Here is a 19,973-nt window from a genome sequence, read left to right as displayed (position 1 = left end):
CACAGGGTAGGGTAAACAGGCACTGGGTAGGGTAAAACTAACAGTATAAAGTCAGAACAAAATCAAGTTTTAAAAGCTTTAGGAAAAAGAAAAGTTTTTAGCTGAGCTTTAAAAGCTGCGGTTGAACTTGTAGTTCTCAAATGTTCTGGAAGAGCGTTCCAGGCATAAGGGGCAGCAGAAGAAAATGGACGAAGCCGGGCAAGGGAAGTAGAGACCCTTGGGCAGGCGAGAAACATGGCGTCAGAGGAGCGAAGAGCACGAGCGGGGCAATAGTGTGAGATGAGAGAGGAGAGATAGGAAGGAGCTAGACAGTGTTGTTGTTGTTGTTGTTGTTGTTATTTATTACAGTTATATTCTGCCCCATAGCCGAAGCTCTCTGGGCGGTTTACAAAGATTAAAAAGACTGAACATACAAAATCAATACACAAAATTTAAAAACAAAAGCATAAAAACAACTAACATTTAAAACCATTTTTGAACACTCAGCCAGGCCAAAGCTAATTTTGGAGTCAGTTAAAAAACTCAACATATGCCGTTAAACGCCTGGGAGAAAAGGAAAGTCTTAACCTGGTGCCAAAAAAATAATGATGTTGGTGCCTTGCAAGCCTCACCAGGGAGTTTGTTCCACAATTGGGGGGCCACCACAGAAAAGGCCCTCTCCCTTGTTGCTGCCCTCTGAGCTTCCCCCGGAGTAGGCACCCAGAGGAGGACCTTAGATGTTGAGCATAGTGTATGGGTAGATTCATGTTGGAAGAGGTTTTGTGGTCCCAAGCCATGTAAGGCTTTATAGGTTAAAACCAGCACCTGTGGCTAGGCTATTTCTGTCCAGATAAGGCGCAGTTGGTCTATCAGCCTAAGAGGAAAAAGAGTGCTCTGTGCCCCTGAGTTCACCTGTGCTTCAAGTGACAGTTCTGGGTCCAAGAGCTTCCCAAAATTATGAGCCTGATTCTTTAGGGGGAGTGCAATCCCATCCAGAGCAGGTTGAACATCACTTAGCCAGGAAAACAAACCATGGACTAACAGTACCTCCATCTTGTCTGGATTGAGTCTCAGTGTATTGGCCCTCATCCAGTCCATTTTCATGTCCAGGCACAGATTCAGAACAGCCACTGTCTCACCTGGATTTGATGAAAAGAAGAGATAGAGCTAGGTGTCATCTGCATATTGATGGCACCTCAGCCCAGACCTCTGAATAAACTCCTCCAGCAGTTTCATGTAGATATTGTACAGCATGGGGGGATGGAGCAGAGCCCTGTGGAACCTCATAGCATAGCTGCCAAGGCACAGAGCAATAATTTCTCAGCATCACCTTCTGGAATTGGCCATCCAAGTAGGAGAGAACCACTGCAGCGCTGGGCCTCCAACTCCCAACCCGGACATCAAAAGCAGCTGAGAGGTCCAAGAGGATCAACAGGTTTCTCCTCCCTTCTCCCAGCAAAGGCCATTCCACAGAGTGACCAAGGTAGTTTCCAATCCAGAACCATGCCTGAAGCCCAACTGAAACCAGCGTAGGTTGGATTAGAAGTGTTCCACCTTCTTTCAGGTACAGAAAACACATGAACATGCACAAATTGATCAGGATTTGAGCTTTTTTATACTCTTGTGACTGCTCAGTCCTCTTTGGACAGTCCCATTTGAAATGTGGAGAACCATGTGGTGTCCAACGCAATTTTATAAGTGTATCAACCCCCCATCACTATTTTTAGGATCAATGAGTGATGCTCCAATTTGTCAAGGCTCTCAGTTTTCCAACTTGATGCTCATCTTGCCTCATTCTCACTCCCAAACGTGAGTGGCATTATTATTATTATTATTATTATTATTATTATTATTATTATTATTGTGTATTTATAAACATGAAAAGTGTGCACTTTCTCCCCACAGATTAAATCATGAACATGCAGTTTCGGGAGGAGAAATGTGCATTTTCAGAAGTGCAAACTTTTGAACGTGGATGCAAGTATGGGAAATTGCAAACATTCCCCAAGAATTATGCTCCTGCTTGCATTTGGAATTGTGAATAGGACATGTTGTCTACAGGAATGAAATGATCATACATCCCTGCTTAAAAGGATTAGACAAATCCATGGATCGACAAGCCTATCAATAGCAATTAGCCCTCAGAACCTTAAGATGTGCAGATGTGGCATCACGCTGAACACCAGATGATGGGGGCTGTGTCCTTTTCAGGCCATGGCCATGGCTGGGTGGCAGGTCAAGCTTGAGCAGATGTTCCAGCAAATAGGAAAGAAGAGTTTGTGGTCAAAGCAAGACCTTGGACTGCTCCAAGTAGAGCTCAGGTTGGAGGTACACACATAAGCTGGGCAAGTTCAAATGTGGCTTCAACAGATGTCTGGCGCTCACTCAGCCTTGAAGCAGGCTGCAGCTCAGACTGGGGTGGAAGGGGTGGCACTTCCCTTTTGGTGAAGATGTCCTGAATTTAAGGGGCCCTTGTCCGCTTCAGCAAGTATTGGTTCTGGCAGTGCGGGGTGGGGACTGCACCCCGATTGCAACTTCCAAGCCTGAGTCTGTGGACTCTGAGAAGGAGGGTAGCACAATTTTCTCAGGGCAAGGAGGTGATGGCAGGGTAGACTTGTGGAATTCCTCTTGAGTTTGGATGGATCAGAGAGTGATTATATAATGCAGGAGAATCCTGACCTGCCTTTGAGGACACCTCTGAGGCTGGTTCACAGGTCTCCAGAAATGTTGGTTTGGCTCATTGCAGAAGTTACACAAGTGTATAATGAGTTACACATCCCTGCTTTAGGTGATGTTTTAACAAGGAATATTGTTTTAAATACTCTTATGAGCCAAACGACGTTTGGTGCCAGCCTATTGAAGAGAGACACACCCAAGCTTATCGCACCCAAATAATTAATAAGTGGCTACCCCACTTATTAATTTGTCTGTGCCTTCAGTGCATTTCATATCCCCCCACCCCCCAAATAGATGGGAACGAACATGAGAAAGAACATGAGCACAGATGATTTGGCGAGGATTTCTTTCCAAACAGCTCATGTCAGATCAGTTTAATGAAAATGTATCTCTACTATTCATTGTAGGGAAATGGCTTGTTAACATTTTGGGAAAATAAAAATGAGAGCCTGGGCTTCACTTTTATGTTCTTCTTCAGCTGCCTAAGAAAGGGCATGTCTGCATGAAAGCATCCCATTTTGATGCTTAGTGCTAAAGAAGGTGCATGTCAGGATCCGGCCTGTTCTCCCTAGTGTGGGGGAAGGGATTCCAGAAGGTTAGTCAGACCCAGAATCTGAAGAAGCAGGAGTAGAAATTTACCAGCCAAGACAGGAAGCAGGGGAAGAGATCCTCCAAGACTCTTCAGAAGTCAAGGAGGAATCTTCCCAGGATCTTATCCAAGAGGATGCCTGCGACTCAGAGCCCATCCTCTCCTGGCCCCTGGAAACTCAGCCTCTGTTGAAGAGGGAGGGGACTTCAGAGTCGGCAGATCCCATAGTCGGGCACAGGATGAAGCAGGTGGAGTTGAGAGCAGGTGAGAGGGTGTCTGCCAGGCTAGCCACTAACCAAAGACTTCTCAAGAAAGACCCTCCCTGAGCTAAAGTGGCTCCTGGATATTCCTAGCATTCTCACTCCCTTCAGCAGTGAAGAGATGTTTATTTGCTGGATAAAGCTGCGGATTAGGCAACAGACCTCTTAATTGTCTCCCATCTCAGCGGGAGAACTTAAGATCACAACAGTGTGAAGAAAACAATACCCAGTGAAGATGTAGATTGGGTTGAGTTAAAACACTCCCCTAACCCCATAAACATTCCATGCGCTGTAGGCTGAGGTCAACCACACCTTTTGGTGAAGAAGGAATGAAGTTTTCATCCCCCAGCTTGCTCCCAGCTGCCCCTCTCCTCCTTCTTTCTTACTTTATCCTTTCTTCCATTCATTCTTTTCCAGCATGGAACAAAATTATGAGGAAATAGGATGGACTTAGGACCCTATATGCATCCCTCCTCCATCAGATGGCATCTAGGCCTGATGAATGGAATCTATGGGGACTGATCTACCATGACTCTTCTTATGTTCTTAGGAGGCCCTATTCCCAGTGCCAGCTGAGCCCCTTCCTCTGTGTTGAGAGGGGCAAAATGGGTGTGACAGGGGGTGTCATGACATCAGTAAGTGTAGCCTCTCCCACTGATCTCATTGAGATTGAGGAGGACACAGTGTGAGAGTTTGTGGGTGGGGTGAGGGAATTCAGCCTCTACTTAAGTTCCTCACCCCCTGCACTAGTGGGTATATTGAATACAAGCTATACCAATTCAGACCAGTTACATAAATGGCTTGATGTTTAGAAGTATATCTTTTGATGACTGGAAATAGATTTCCACCCTTTCCCTTTGCACATTGGCTTTCACTGGTTGATACTGCTTCAGTGTCTTTGACAATCTTATCCTACTTCTGAAATTCCAACCTTTTGTTTCTATTGATCACGGCTAGAAAAATCCATAGCACAGATTTTGTAGGCCACATTCTAATGCTTAGAAAGAAATACTAAGGAAGCCAGCATATTGATCCCCAAGAAAACTATCTAGTCTTGACTTGTGTTTTAAAAGCTTTGGGACCAAACTGTTAAAAATAAGCAGGATGCCTCAAGGATCTGCCAATCTATGTAAACGATAACGAGGCAGAAATGGATGATCTGGGTTTCAGATTACGTGGTGGAACTACCATCACTGAAGTGTAGCATCCTTAAAATATCACCATTGCTTGACAAACGTTTGACACTCTTTACCAGTAAGTTATGATTCAACAGTAACGCAGTGTGCAAATAGCTCCTCGGAATTCTCCACCCTATTTGTGGGCAGAAGAATTGGGGAAGAATATTTGACTGAATTTCTCCAGCGGGAGGAGAAATTTTCAAGGGTTTCTCACAGGTAGGGCTCACCATTGGCAGGGGCTGTAGCACAGCTTCTTCTTCCCCCCTTTTTTTGGTGAGGTTTTTGTGTGCTACTTCTGAAAAGCTGGAAGAGCATCAACTGTGTTGGTGGCCTAGCCCCCATTTTGCATCCACCATAATGCACATATGGGGTGGGAGTTGGCAATGCTGGGTCTAGCTCCAAAGAAGACCTGTAGCTAACGCTGAGCCAAAATTGACTCCCCAGTTTCCTGAAAGTTTTTTTCCCCAGTGAAATATGCTCCCATTGTTCTGCCTAATTCTCAGGGCATTTTATATTTATGTTTGTGGTGGTTTTGAGCTCACCTAATCACTGTGAGGTGGCCAAAGGTTCTCTCTGTGTGTTTTCTTTCTGTTATACATCTCTCCATAGCATTGCAGCGTCCCAGGCTGCCTATACTTCCTGATCTGGGGAAAAAAAGCCCTACAGGAGGAATTACCTCATTATGTCTTACCCTGGGCTTTGATTCAAGTGTGGGAAGCTGAGGATACAATGAAACACAATCCTTGACCACCTCCTGAATAAAGAAAGCCCAAGAATCCCAAACCCAAACCATGAGAAGTGCCTTAACCCACGCCTGGCAAACCCGTGTGTGTGGGAAGGTGAATTGCGGGTGAGGGTGGAATGATGAGGCGTGGAGGACAGCCATTGGTTGCCTCTGCAGGGTGCCACTCGCACTGGGAAGGGGGAGCAGACTATAAAAGCCAACATACCCCTCCCAGCTGCCTCTTTTGATGCGCGGCTCCCTCCCTCCCTTCCCTGTAGACAGTGTGGGTTCGCCGGTCGTCTTTTCGGAGGCAAAGTAGGAATTTTTTACTCATAATCTAACTTGGTTATGAGATTTTTTCCCACTTACTTCACACTGTAAGACAGGTAGTTAGGTTGATTTGGTTGCAATTTGGTCACATTTGTTGGGTGGGCGGATAGGAGCAAGCATCTGGGGTGAGGTGTAAATTGGTGAGCATTCACAGGCACCGTTTTTGGTGATAGGTAATCCCTGAGGGCCAACCACTGGGAGCACAGCAGCACCAGATGGGGGGATAAGGGTTACCTTTGAGGCCAACCCTTCTCAAACCACTCTGAGCCTGGCGACATGAGGGGGGTTTGACAACGGAAGGCCTCCCTACCCCGTGAGGGGGAAGCCCGTATGGTGGCGAATGAACAAACACCACTGGATGGGCCAGAACTCAATAAAGGCCTCACAGGTGGCCAATAGCTGATGCCTACTTAGGCCTTCCCCCCTTTTGCAGTCCTCTAAATAAATGTGGCCCATATTTAAATCCAATCTTGTGTGTCGTCTTATTACGTACTCACCCTTCACTTCCGCAATTTCTCCAATTTTTTCTTCACCATTGAATTTCTTTTTGGAAGCAATTTCTTTTCTATCAAATTGGATGAGAATGGTCCAAAATTTGGGAGAATTTTTTTGTGCAGCACTATTCAACAGTGATTACCTTCATAATATGGATATCTACATGGCAGTAAATCTCCTTGTATTTAATAGTGCTTACTCTTTAATAAGTGTGTTGAGGTTTGCAGCCTCAGAGATATACTAGCTGATTGTATCCTAAGAGAAAGAATGACGGATTTTGCTTTAAATATTAATGGCCCTGTTCAGACAACATGATAAACCATGATGGTTAAGCATTTTGAGTTAAACATTATGGCTTTGTGTTTCATGTGCATGATGCCTAAGCATGGCAGCCACATAATCATGGTTTAAACATGCTCACTAACCACTTGCTGCAACAGGGATAGTGGCCTAACCATGACTTAGGCCTAATCTACACCAAGCAGGATATTGCACTATGAAAGCGGTATATAAAAGGCCGGAGCCACACCAAGTAGGATATAGCACTATGAAAGCAATGCATGTTATGTGTCAATGGGCCCCAACAGTTGTCAGTGCTCTTCAATACCACTATAAAGCAGTACTGTGGCTCCTGCCTTTTACATACTGCTTTATTGCCATTTTCATCGTGCTATATCATGCTTGGTGAAGATTAGGCCTTAGTGTACTGTCTGAACAAGCCCAATGAATAAATAAAATGTGTGAATAAATAAACATGAGCTGGAAAATAAGAGTATCCATCACTGGCTGCATAGAAGTAGTTGCATTAGTATTTTCAAGCAACTGTTTAGACTTCTACAGCTGTTAGGTATGATTTGTTACTTTCCCACAGCAGATAAAGCATGCCAGGTGCCATACAAATTTAACAGCTCAGATTCCCAGTGATCCTAGACGACAGTCTGCCCACACAGCAAGCTGTTTCTTCCAACAAAACTAGTCAGGGCAGTTTATTTTCCTGGAAATTGGGGCCGCTAGGTGTACTGCACCTATACCTTCAACAGAGATTTCAATTGATTTGCCAATAGGCCTAGAAAAGGAGGGCTTTCCTAATCTCACACCATGTATGCTTTACAACCATCTACTCATAAATTACTAACCTCAGAGTGTAATAAAATTGAAATTGAAATGACATCTGTGATATAAGCTGAACTGGTTAATGTTTGTTACATATCCTCCTGGACTTTGTATCTTTTTCAATTCCTCCCCCCCCCCCCCGCCCATTCCTGACGATAACTGATTTTCTTTGGTGAGATAAACAAGTGATAAAGCCAGGAGTTTGGGCATTATCCATGGATTACAGTGTTCTGCGCAGACCAGAGATTAGAGAACAATTTAATTAGTCAATTACATTTACGAGCCATTTTAGATGTGCTTTTACAAAGGGCTTTTTATATAAAAACAACAACAACACTTCTGCCCACGGAAGCTTAGCTACTACACGGATACACCCAATGAAGAGAGACTGAAAGAACTGGGCATGTTTAGCCTGGAGAAGAGAAGATTGAGGGGAGACATGATAGCACTCTTCAAATATTTAAAAGGTTGTCACACAGAGGAGAGCCAGGATCTCTTCTCCATCCTCCCAGAGTGCAGGACACGGAATAACGGGCTCAAGTTAAAGGAAGCCAGATTCCAGCTGGACATCAGGAAAATCTTCCTGACTGTTAGAGCAATACGACAATGGAATCAGTTACCTAGGGAGGTTGTGGGCTCTACCACACTAGAGGCATTCAAGAGGCAGCTGGACAAGCATCTGTCAGGGATGCTTTAGGGTGGATTCCTGCATTGAGCAGGGGGTTGGACTCCATGGCCTTGTAGGCCCCTTCCAATTCTGTTATTCTATGATTCTATGATTCTATGAATTCCCAGGAGCGTGTCTGGAATCTGTGTTGCCTTTGCAAAAAATAAATGTGCCCATATAATATAGAAATCCAATCAGTGGGGGGATTAGCAATGTAATGTCTTTTCCAAGAAGCTAATTACACCATGGTCAATGTGGGTTCCTTTTGCCAAACAGAGAGCCCATATACAAGTGACCAGGGTGACAAGGGCCAACTCCATTTTGGTTTTTGTGTGTGTTTCGAGTGCTCTTGGGCAAGACACTCTCAATGGGCCCCCTCCCTCAGGGGGCATGTCTCGATGGGGCAATATCCCAGGGATTGTCCCGGGATCGTCCCTGTAGGGGATCCCGGGAGCAAGGATGGATGATCCCTCCCTTTTCCCGGGATATGGCCCTACACTTCTATCCTGACTTTTCCCGCAGTCTCTGGATGATCCCGAGCCTGCAGGAGGTGTGGGCCGCCATCCCAGTTTTGTCCCAACTTCTCACGAGTAACTGCAAGGAGCTGGGAACCAGGCATGGGGCACAGAGCTCCTCAGGAGCTCTGTGCCCATTGGGGGTGGGATGGGGGAATCGGTTTTTGTTTTTTTTAAAAAATGCAGCTTTCACTACAGTGCTTGAGTGCTCATTTTCGATATAAAAAAAGGCAGGTGCAACATCCTCTTCCTCCTGGGACATCGCACACCATGTGTAGACTGAGGGGGAGGATCTCACAATCAGCATATCGCAAGACCCTCCCCCCTCCAGGTGCTGGTCTAGACATGCCCAGGGAGCTTGCCTTCTCATCACCAGGCACTATTGGTTTCCGTCCTCGATCTCATCATTGCTACCATGTGTTTGCTAGGCAGTGAGGAAGTAAATGGCAAGTACCACCTCTCCTTCTCACCACCACCATTGTCTGGGCCGGAGTGAAAGGCAGGTGAACAAACTAACTGAGTTCGGACGACACTCTAAGAATGGTTGTTTCCCATTCTGTTCCTATTACATGCCCCCCCGCCCCCCAGTTGATTAGTGTGTCGTCCAAACTCAGCCACTGAGAGGCAGTGGGGTGGACACTCAGCCATTTCACCCATCCCTAACGCATGCAACACTAAATTTATGAAAATGACAAAAACAAACAAAAAACAATGAAGAAAATTAGCTTGGTGATTCCTTAAAAAACCAAGAAAAAATCTCGCAATCTGATACAAACTCACATTGGAATGAGCAAGACCAAGTTTTGCTGATTTGCACGTCCCTATATTGGGATACCTTTTTAATCCCCCAAGACGTGTTTAATTGATTAATCAAACCAATTCCTACAACCTTCGTATATCTCTTTATCAAAAATCAAAGCTTAACCGTAGCCCTGTTATTAACTCTGACAAAAAATCTGGCAGTGCACACAGCTGTCATCTAGGAAAAAGCTGCACAGGAGGATATCTTAGGAATTGCCGATTGGGTGAGATGGCTGACAGTTAATAGTTTGAGAGAGAGAGAGAGAGAGAGAAATGTAGGCTGTGTTTAGCTATGTGGATTGTCATAAGAACAGTAGTAATTTTTGGGGAAACATGGGATGATAACAGCCTGCAATGCCAGGCAAAGTGAGACAGCCACCTCAGGTGGTGTCTTTTGGGTACCATGAAGGACAGTTGAGTAGGTGCCAAAAAGATCTGACCCATACAAGGGAATTGATTGTGCACTTGAACATCCCTGCTAATCTCATAGTGTTTATGAAGGAGAATGTCCTGGTGGATTGTTTGTTTCCCCACGTTTACTGAGTGTTGATTTTCTACCATACACATCAAAATGACACAGGCATCAGTCAATTCGATGGAGATGCCGTCTCTTTTGAGAGTTGCTGGATCTTGGAGTGCCACTAAAGTTGCCAGGACTCCAGATTTGAATTTAAGTTTCTGGGTTTTAGCTTTCTTCTCAGGTTCTCCAAGAGAAGGAGGGCAGGCAGTGTGGTGTTGTGGTTAGAGTGTTGGACTGGGAGTCTGAAGATCTAGGTTCTAGTCCACAGTTGGCCATGAAGCTCAATGGGTGACTTTGGGCCAGTCACTAGCCAGATGTATACCTTGAGTCAAATCAGTACGATCCCATCATGGTAACTCTATATCTCTCTTGCTCATTTATGTCTCTCCGGACACACAGTAACAACCCTCTCTCAGGGATGCTTTAGGGTGGATTCCTGCATTGAGCAGGGGGTTGGACTCGATGGCCTTGTAGGCTCCTTCCAACTCTGCTATTCTATTCTATGATTTGTTGCAATATATTGGATAATGTGGAATAAAAAGCAGGAAATAACACTATGGAAGTGGCATATGGAAAGTGTAATGTGTCCCAATATTTTTCAGTGCACTTCAGTGCCACTATGAAGCAGTAGTGTAGATCTCCTTATTGACTTTCAGTCCAACCTACCTCACAGGGTTGTTGTGAGGATAAAATGGAAAGCAGGAGGATCATATATGTCACCTTGGGTTCCTTGCATGAGGGAAAAAGGCAGGATATAAATGTAATAACAAATAAATGCAAATAAATAAATCTCAAGGATAATGATCAGAATCTATGGGTCAGGCAATTTCCCACAATCTCCTCTCGTCATTCTAAAATAAATCATGCCAGCATGTTGTTCTTCCAGTCTCAGTCAGTATCCTGTCAGGCAGAGTGAATGAGAAGTGACCACTAGGGATGGATGGACTCAGCCGTATCTGGCTCTCTGGATGTTTTCCAAGCCACTGCTACATTCTGCACTTGCCCACAGTGTGGCGTGAGCTTCTTTGAGGCTTGGTGAGTTTCTGGCGAAGCTGCAAGTCCATCCGCCTCCATTGTGCACAATGGAGGTCCTGAAAATTGTGTATTTTCCACATTGTGTAAATGGCGGCCATTAAGGCCCCATTTATGCAAGATTAAAGGCGTGAATGGATGAGGGTGGATAGCTGCTGGGTGCTCATTGGGTCAGAGAGCTGGATCACGGGGGTGGACATGGAAGAGCCCATCGGTCACGTGGACCAGAGGGTGAAGTGTTAAAAACAGATGACAAAGAGGGTGATAATTCTGTACTGGACATCAGATGGAAAGAGAGGCTTGAGATTTATTTCTGTATATAGAAGAAAAGGCAGGAGGCACCCTTTCCCCCTTGGAGAATGGCTGAATCTAGGCAGCCCTGAAGGAAGCAGCAGGGCGCACTTCATCTGAAACAATACAAAATAGCTGCCTGCATTCTGCCAAAGTGCTGTTTACATGAGCAGCCTATTCATACGAATAATCAGCCTCCGTCTTCTCAAAATCAAGGTCTGGTTGCTGGATTGGTTTTGAAGTTGGTTGGGCAACTTTGGCTGGTCCGGGGACAACTTTCAACTCCCTGGACCCTCCTGAAAGCCACGCAAGCTAACCTCCATAGCAGCTTGCCACCAAAATTCAGTATATGAAAAAACATATCTGTCACCAAATGTATATTTGCAGGTGTGGTGGTGTGGGACTGCACCAGCGGGGGTCACATGCAGCCCATGGGTTTTATGTTGCCAACCCCTATTTTAAAGGATGGACACACATGATATATTTTTTTTTAAATAATTTTTTTATTTTCTACAATACTTAAACATACACATTACATTCACATAAAAAAAAACAGCAACAACAACATACTACATAATGTTCAATTTTGAATACAAAATATCTTATCTTAATAACATAATCAAATAAAACCTACAAGTGCACCCCCCACCCGGGATCTCATTTCTGATTCCAGAATCTCATACTTTCTTCTGCTGGTGGTTTCCCACTTCCCTTAGAAAACACAAACACTAGGAACTGTTTCCAAATTCCTTCAAAATCATTTGATTTAGCTATACCTCTTCTCCATTTAATATTACTTGTTAATTTATCATTAATAGCTATATCCCATACTTCTTTATACCATTCTTCAATAAAATATTCCCCTTGAATCTTCCAGTTCCTAGCTGCAATTAATCTTGCTGCAATCAACATTCGTTATCAGTTCCTTAATTTCCTTTTTACATTTAAAATCTTCTTCAAATAGTGATAGCAATGCAACTTTTGGTGTTCTTTCTATCTTCATTTCCACAATTTCTTCAATCTCCAAAAACACCATCTTCCACAATTTCTGAACATAATTACATTCCCACCACATATGCAAATACGTTCCTTTAACTCATGATAAAGAGGGTGATAATCCCGCCCTGGAGATCAGACAGAAAGAGACTTGGGATTTCTTTCTCTTTTGATTAAACAAACAAACGAACACCTACCTAGTCCCCCAAGTTACAACGTTTTCTCCAGCAGGTTCCACCTCTCTGAACAAAAGCTCCACCCCTTAGACCTCTAGCAGGCACCACCCCCTGGATTCAGGTTCCAACACTTTCTCAAGGAGGCTCCACCCCCTAGATCAGACGCTGAGCTTCCGAATATCCTACCCAGTCCTTCTTGGCCTCAAGGTGATCTAGCATTGGCTGCTGCCCTTGCTGCCTTCCATTTATTAACTGTGGCTGTGTCCTGCTCATGTCTCATAAGGTGCAGTGTGGAGTATTTTTCTCCCTGACAGTAGAATTCCCACCATAATACACACACTAAATGACGTTAGTTCCATCTTTCTCTTTTGCCTCCTGTGTCTACCCATAGCTTCAGACGTGGATTGAAGCTATCTCCATCGCTGTTCTTTGGGGTCTCACCAAAACCTTAAATCAAACCTGGCAGGCCAAGAACATTCCCTAATAACTCTTCCTCACAATCCCTCTGAGATATGCGGGACCTGACACTACTTGGCCCTGATCCCCTGGCCTCCATTCTTATGCATTATTGAATTAATTTGGAACTTTAGGCGTTTGGGATAACTGAGGTTAAAACAATGGAGGTCTCGTTTTCAAAAGAACATTCGCCTTGTGAGATTCACATGCTATAACATCAGTGGGGGTGGGAAGAAAACACTTTATTCAAAAGGGCTTAACAGTTTTCTCTGCAGAAACCTTGCCTGCACACACACACATAAATGTATCTGGTTCTCATCAACATCCTCTCCATACTTGATGCTTTATGAAGTCACAAGAGAACATTAATATGTCAATATTTCACAATTTTTGTGTGATAAATCTCACCCTTTTAGTACAAGATCTGTGGTTGATCCTAATATTTAATTACACCCTTCCCTATAAATAAAATGAGATGCCAGACAGAAAAAAGAGCTGGATTCTACTCACCTAGACAGCAAACACAACAGTTACAACAAGAAAGTGTAGGGCGTGGGTCAATGTTTCCAATAAAGTTTCTCCCCCTCCCTCTACTCCTTCACATACATTTGTAACCATTAAATCTCCAGATAGTCCTGCTTGTATTTAATTCCAGCTTTGTGGATACATTAGAGTTGCCTTTTGGTTGTTTCCAGTTATCTGGTAGGCCAGTATCCCGATTGCTCTGAATTTGGAGGAATTTCCTTTAGCTATCATGGGTTAGAGCAAATAGCCACTGATAGCCTCTCGTTCCCAGGTGTGGAGCCAGGTGTTTCTTATCTCACCACGGGATGTTCTGAGATGTGTTGATACTGAGGGTGGAGGTTTAGCGAGCTTGTATGGAATGCTGTGCTGAACATTTCAATTATTCAATTTTTGGCATTTCGTGTGGGGTGGGGGAAAAATGAAAACACTGGCAAAACAGGCTGGGAGAGGTGAGAATTTTGGAGAGTTTTCTCCTTGTGGAGAGGGACAGGGTTTCCACACATCTTTTTAAGTGTAGGCAGTTGTTGATGGATCTTCTTTCTATGTTTTGCACTTGTAGAAACCAAGGGGTTCTTCCTGAATGCCAGATAGTGTGAGGTCACATGGTCTCCAATAGGCAGCGCATTTTGTTTTTTAAAAAATAAAAATTAGAAAGAAGCCCCCTCAACAACTGGTTACACTTTTTAAAAAAAGTATGTGGAAACCCTGCTGCTCTCCCCAAGGAGAAAATTCTCTGAATTACTCTCCTTCCCTATGAAAGAGGCAGAAAAAACAATGGCCGTTGCTAGACCACAGGTTAGTGTGGTGCTAGGCCCATGCTCGTCCCTGTGCATCCAGATGACGCACAGGGGATCCTGGCCTCAGCCAGGACTCGAGCTGCCCTGGCACTGCGCTAACAGGAACTGCTTGTAGCGTGGTTCTTCCCGCGGTCCTGGCTGCAGGTCGGGCTGAGGCTGGGATCGCGGGCATGTGGACCGTTCCGCCGCTTTTTCCGGCTAATGCACTTACGCGCAAGTAGCCGGGAACAGCGGTGGACGGGCTGCAGCGCTCCCGCCCCTTCCCCGATTCCCCCCCATGACCTCCCCTGGCCTCCAATCCCTCCCTGTCCCCACGTGCATGTCTCGCCACCCCCCCCTTCTCCCCACCTGCTGTGTCCTCTGCTGCCGCCGCTGCCGCCACTGTCCCCAGCCGGGTTTTCCTGTTGTCACCGTGTCCGGCCTGCAGGACATGGTGGTCCCTGCCGCCATGTCCGGCCTGTGATGCCTGCTGAGCAGGCATCACAGGCCAGACATGGTGACAACAGGAAAAGCCGGCTGGGGACAGTGGTGGTGGCAGCGGGACAGGGCGGCTGGGGACATTGGCGGCAGCAGGATACAGCAAGGGGGGACACGGGGGATTGGAGGCCAGGGGAAGTCATGGGGGGGAATAGGGGGCAGGGGGGCAGGGGTCCCTATTTTTTTTTTGGAAAAAAACCCTTACCTTGGCCATTGGTGCGCTCCTGCGCATGTGGCCGCTTTAAGGCTGGGGGGAAATGGCGGACGCGATGGGGCTTCCCTCGGCCCCGTCGCATCTCACACGTGGATGGGGCCTACAGGCCGCGCTACTTCTAGTGCAGCTTGGCCCCTCCTCCCACACGGATCCTAAGGTAGGTCTAGCAAGGCCCAATGTCTCTTTCACAGGGAGAGAGGAAAAAAATCCCCAAAAATAGGGGGGCACAGCACTAGCCATTGATGAATTTTGGTCTCTACGTTCTGAAGGGGACTCCTTGCTTACTGTATTTCCATCTACCCAGGCTCATTTGGCCATGGTGCAGAGGAGGGCCTTCTCAGTTGTGGCACCCACCATGTAGAATGCTCTCTCCATTGAGATCAGGTGGCCTCCTAGTGTGGAGTATTTCCATGGCTGACTTAAAACACATTTGTTTGCCTGGGTGTTTCTCTAACTGCTAGGATTCTCATCTCCCCCTGGTTATTTTGACGAGGTGCTATTGTTTCATTAGTTTTATTGTTTTGATGATAGATGTTATTGTATTTTATCATGATTTTATCTAATAAAGAGAGCCAGTGTGATGTGGTGGCTAGAGAGTTGGACTGGGAGTTCAGAAATCCAGGTTCTTGTCCCCACTGGACCATGGAAGCTCACAGCCTCTCAGCCCAACCTACCTCACAGGGTTGTTGTTGTGAGGATAAAATGTGGAGGAGGAGGAGGAGGAGAAGGAGGAGGAGGAGGATTTTGTAAAAGTAATAAAACAAATAAACGAACAACTGCTTTGGGATTTACAAAAGCCAAATAGACATCCTCTTAAATAAAGAAATATAAACCCATGCACAGTTATATGGGAACAAATCCATTGATCACTGTGGCAGTCAAATCTGAGTAAATATGCATTTGGTTTCATTGCAAAGCAGTAGGATTTATTTTGAAGTCTGGGGTTAAAGATGGGTCAACTGAAATGTTGGCAACTACTGTAATAATAATCTGAATTACTTCATATTTCATGGAATTAATTCCCATTATATTTTAAACTTCACATTCTTCTTCTTTTATTCCCCCCTCACCATCTCTCTCTCTCTCTCTCTCTCTCTCTGTGTGTGTGGGGGAAGCGAATCCATAGCTAAACATACACCATTCTTTGGCTCAGTGTTCACATATGTTTCTTCATAAAGCTTCTCACTCATATCTACTCTATGCTCCACTGATATACCTAGATTTTACTGGCCCAGTGCCTGGGAACTGTGCATGTTTCTGGCTCATCCCAAGGGATATTCCGCACAGCTTTTTCGTTTCACACCATTCAGAGGTTGGTAATTTGGCTTCTTTCCCAAATTATCCCACATGACATCTGGGAGCTTGCTGATCATTCAGATTATATTTTGCAATATACTGCAAAGGCCTTCCATAGGACCTAACTCTCTGCACGGGAAAGATGATGAGAAAATGCATGCAGCAATTTCATGTCCTAAAGAACTGGAACTTCTATGCTTCAATTGATCTACCTCAGTACAAATAGAAGAATTAATTTCATATCTTCTTAATAAAATATGGAAATGGAAGCCCAACCCTTCCCTGGACATCATTTTAAAAAGAGACATGTCTAACTCTTTATACCTGCACCCATCACAGTTGAGAGCCAATGCAATGTAGTGGTTATAGCAGGAGTGCAGAAACCCTTCAGCTTCCATCAGCCTCAGCCAGCATGGCCAATGGTCAGGGATGATAGAAGTAGTAGTCCAACAGCATCTGGAAGGCCAGAGTTCCCCTATCCCTGGATTGGAATGTTGGGCTAGGATTGGGGTGATTCAGGTTCAAATCCCACCTTGAGCTAGGGATGTAGAAATTTAGTAGAAATCTGTTCCATCTACATTTCATGGGTTGTCAGCTGCTTTTTATTCTGCCATTCACTCATAAATGGGATTGGATATTTTCCAATTTCTCAAATTTGTAAAATTTGCAATTTGCAAATTGCAAAATTTGCAATTGCAAATATTTGCACTTGGAAAAATGTGCAAATCCCCAAAATGTGCATTTTCATGCTTTAGCCTATGGAAAAAATGCACATTTTCAGTTGGTGGTTTTTTCCTTTTAAATTTTACATATTTTCCCATCACTATGGGCCTTTGCTGAGAAGTCACCCCTGCTGGAATCTCCTCACCCTTGACCACCCCTGTCAGCAACCCAAGATTAGCTGAAGCATCTTGTCATCTTTACAATCAGTGGAAAATCTGTCTATGCTGCCATGTAAGTGTGACTGTACCAAAGTAAAGTGAAAATCAGCCCTAAGGATCCAATTAATTATGAGAGAAGGTTACAACAACTGGGATTGTTTAACTTGTAAAAAAGGATGCTAAGGGGAGACATGATAGAGGTGTACAAATTTATGCATGGTGTGGAGAATGTGGATAGGGAGACATTTTTCCCCCTCTCTCAAAATACTAGAACCCAGAGTCATCCCATGACACTGGAGATCCAGGACAAATAAAAGGAAGGACTTCTTCACACAGCACATAGTTAAACTATGGAATTCACTACCACAAGATGTAGTGATGGCCACCAATTTGGATGGCTTTAAAAGGGGGTTGGATAAATTCCTGGAGGCGAAGGCTATCCATGGCTACTAGCCCTGATGGTTGTGTGCTATCTCCAGTATTCAAGGCAGTAAGCCTGTGTGCAACAGTTGTTGGGAAATATGGGTGCACCATCTCCTGCATTGTTGGTCCCTGCTTGACAGCTGGTTGGCCACTATGTGAACAGAGTGCTGGAATAGATGGACCCTTGGTCTGATGCAGCAGGGCACTTCTTAAGTTCTTATGGACCTGTATTGATAGAGGACCCAGTGGCCTCCCAGTTTTGAACACAGACTTCTAGCTCTTCCCTATATTATGTTGCAATCTGACCTCAAAATTGGCTGGGGCAAATGGCTTCATACAATTGCATCAGCGGGGTTTACCCAGTGGTAATTATTTGAATCATTGAAGGTTTAGAGGTAGCAGTTGTACTGCAGGGTTTAATGTGAATGAGGGCGCAATCCCACAGCATGTAAAGTTGAATTACCTACATCTTTCTCCCTAATGTATCCCATCTTTATGTAGTTTGTAGGGATGTAGGAATGTGTAAAATCCATTCTGTCTGTGTTCCATGGATTGTCAGGCACCTTTCATTCCTATGGAATTGGATTTTGTTTGTTTGTTTCTGAACTGAAATTCTCCCCAAATGCACCATTTTTTTATTTCATTTCATTTCTACACTGCCCAATAGCCAAAGCTCTCTGGGCAGTTCACAAAAATTAAAACCATAGAGTACAGCTTGAAGTATGAAATATGGAAACTTAAATCACAATATAAAACCACAATATAAAAGTACAACCAGAATAAAACCAAGCAGCAACGCAGAGGTTTAAAACACAGATTTAAAACAGCAGAGCTAAAAAACTAAGGTAGTAAAATGCTAAAACACTGGGGGAGGAAGTCTTCACTTGGTACTGGAAGGAGTACAACGTGGTGCCAGGCAAACCCATCTAGCAAGCTCATTCCACAGCCAGGGTGCCAAAGCAGAGAGGGCCCTCCTTCTGGTAGTGCCCCCCCCGCCTCATTTCCTTTGGCAGGGGCTCACAGAGAAGGACTCCCTGAAGATGATCTTAAAGTCCAGGCAGGTACATATAGGAGGAGACAATCCTTCAGATAACCTGGCCTCAGGCTTTGAATGTTAATACCAGCACTTTGAATCAGGCCTGGAAATGGACTGGCAACTAGGGCAGCTGGAAAAGTACTGGCATAATGTGGACTCATTGGCTAGTCCCCATTAACAGTCTTGTTGCCCTGTTTTGGATCAGCTGAAGTTTCCAGATCATTTTCAAATGAGACAACAAGTGAGATTAGATTACTGCTGGTGGTTAATTATGAGTCTAGTTGTTGATGGGTACCATTTTGTAACCATAACACTTCACAATATGGGCAGGGTACATTCTGATTGCTTCATGAAAATTATGTTTGATAATGTCATGAAGCATTATCAGAGTGAGGGAGATGCTGTCAGGTATAGGTACAAGGCTGGCCTTGTACCTAGTGGGTAGATTTATTAGGAAATGGTTTGAGAATGCCAGATGTCTCTGCAAGCTTATCTCTGTAAGAAGTTCCCATGGGAGTAGCTTGTTCACTCCCTGCCTCGGCCTTGAAGCTGCTGGTTCTCTGGGAACTTCAGAGTGTTTTGGAAAAGGTGGGGGCCGCTCATCAAAGTGGGTTGTAACATCCCACCCTCTTAGCATGTGGGCATGGATTACAGGTCAGAGGACCTGTTTGAATAGGCCTTAAAGGCTGGTGCAAAGCTGAAAAAGCTTTGCTAGGTTTCATCTCTCGACGCAGTCCCTGAACTCCCCCTGCTTTGAATTCCATCTCCGCTTGGGACTTTGAAAGCACTCTGCACATGGATGCTTTGCTATTTGGACTTTGGATATCTAAGAACTGTGCCATGGAAAGTAGTGCATATGCTGTGGATTCTGTGCCCAGACTCAGGTGGCAAGGAGTTACCAGTCCTTAGTAGAAGGATGGGACTCCTGGGCCTGAGGCTTAACCTTTCCTAAAGTCATGGTAACGGGGTCAGCTCAGTAGTGGTAGGCTGAGACTGAGAAATGCATGTCGGATCTCTCTGCCCAGCTCTGGTGGCTCAGAGCAACCTTTCCTGGGACTTGGTTTTAGGAGATTGGCCATGTTCCTTTGAGGTGCCAGTGTATGCAGCATCTGGAGAAGCTCAAAGCGGTTACTGGTGTACCCTATTCACCCCCCCCCTCTGAGTGTTTGCCCTAAGGATCGTTTCAGAAAAAAGAGCCTAAAGCTTTCTAATCTTCATTCAGCTTTAAGTTTGTTTTGGAGACTCTGTAACCATTAAGCATGTCTACTGTGTGATTTCCTCAATAAAAGAAGTCTCACTGATGTGTTTCATGTCAGCTTGCGAGCATGTGTGAATGCCAGAGGGAAGAGGCATGAACATGACAGATGCTTCCTGCCTTTATGATGGAGCATTGTAGAAAAAAAAATAGCACCCCACTTGTAAGAACATAAGGAGAACCATGCCAGATTACTCTAAAGGCCTAGCTAATCCAACACTGTTTGCAGAGAGGACAATCCAATGACCCAATGGGAAGACCATAAACAATG

The sequence above is a fragment of the Elgaria multicarinata genome, chromosome 14 (assembly GCF_023053635.1).
Source record: "Elgaria multicarinata webbii isolate HBS135686 ecotype San Diego chromosome 14, rElgMul1.1.pri, whole genome shotgun sequence".
NCBI lineage: Eukaryota > Metazoa > Chordata > Lepidosauria > Squamata > Anguidae > Elgaria > Elgaria multicarinata.
Note: the sequence above shows the minus strand (reverse complement) of the source record.